Consider the following 1,846-nt stretch of genomic DNA (forward strand, 5'->3'; position numbering starts at 1 on the left):
CTGGAAATTGGAGGCAGGAAACACTTCAAAGAAAGGAAACAAATACATGTTGGATCGAGCACATCGGAGGCACCAAAGACTGCAAAGATCCCATTGGGAGATGGTTGAACTAATGAGTTAATGTCTATCAAGTGTCTGGGTAAACCATTATGCATATAAGATGAAGTTTTAAAAGTTGAAATGAGTTATGTATATAAAGCTCCATAATCACCAATGCTTGGTCTAAATCATGTTTTGGTTGTATATGATTATTTAACACCAAGGACAGTGTTCCCCCCAAGGGGGAGGGGACTGTGACATTCCCTAGTTAATATTCCTCCTTTGTAAATAAATTGTAATTAATTAAATGAATGAGAGAGGGACACAAATTTCATTGCTCGAGGAGGGAGATTGCTTGAGGGAATTGTTGTTTTAAATATTAATCATGGGTTGACTGAGTGGTTTTAATTAGGTTGACTGAGCAATAAATTTAATTAAAAAGAAGAGGACAGGTCTAGGCATCCTTTGAGCCCCAACAACAAGTAAGAAAAGGGACAAATTTATGAATAAATATGGGTTGTTTTGGCCACGAGGAGGGTCTATGCAGGCCCACGAAAATACAATAGTAGTTGGGCAGTTACAATAGCAAGTAGTGGAGGTCGAGGGCCATCGGTGAAGGGAGTACCATTCAAGATTTATGAGTAAGGAGAACATATTCTTAGAAATACTCTCGTGTACAGGGGTAGTGGAAAAAAACTAGGTGAAGAACCCTTAGAGAGGCTTGCTAGGTTAATATTATAGAACAGTGGTTGGCCTTGAGGATGAATAACCTACTAGGAAGCTTGTTCGATTGAGGAATCTACTTGATGAGAGAAGAGGGCATATTGGTGCTTGCAGGGCTAGTGACCCACCATGTGTTTCCTTGTGGTTGATAGCATTGGTGCATGCTTCCACTAATGAACCACCAATGGAAGGATTCCCTTGTTTACTCCTTGGTAGCTTAGCCAGTTGATGGGCCTTCCATTTTAAGTGAAAACCCTTCTCCTGAAGTCGAGTTTCACAATTTATGTTTGGATCTATGTTATGACATCATGATGTTGTAATATGGTTATATAGTTGGTGGGTAGAGAGAGTGTACCCTTGGGCCACCATATTTCAGTTGTGATACTAGCTCAAGCATACCATTTCCATTGGCTATGTACAAGTGAAGGTTCATTATTTAGTTGATTATTTGAATAGCTGGTGGGTGAAGGTAGTGTGGCTTTGGGACACCCTATTTTAGCTAGAGATTCAATTATTTCTCTGAAATCACTCATTTTCAAGCTTTGGGATTTGGCTTGAGGGTGATAGCTACAAGTAATAGTGGTTGTAGCTTGTATATGGTTGGGTGGAGAGTATAAGTCCCAATCTCAGTCGCTAGATCCTTCAAATTATAAGTATTTCTTATACTCTATGTGCAAGTGGATTCAATATTAATGCTTATTGTGTTATTCAAATGCCATTTGAATGTATGGACTGTGATTTCTTGTAGTGTAATGGAATGTTGATGTATTTTGTATTGTATTGAAGGGTAAATGCATATGTTAAGGCTAAGGAATGTGAAACATCTATAATTCTAATCTCTATGCAATTCCTAAGGAATGGTTCATTCTATGTTTACTTTTGAGTTGGATTTTAAATTATTTCCTGAGAACAAAGGATGGAGCAAAGTCTATTGTTATTAAATGATGTTGTGCTCTAAATATCTCATGATTGGCATGCATATGATCGAAAAGGCCTAAGAAGGATAACACTACCATATATGTTTATATATATAGTCCTGGTTAGGCCAAGAATTTATAAGCTCAAGAAGGATATCTTGGACGGG

This window comes from Pinus tabuliformis, chromosome 7 (assembly GCF_031772625.1).
Source record: "Pinus tabuliformis cultivar Carrire ecotype Pingquan chromosome 7, CPIR1, whole genome shotgun sequence".
Lineage (NCBI taxonomy): Eukaryota > Viridiplantae > Streptophyta > Pinopsida > Pinales > Pinaceae > Pinus > Pinus tabuliformis.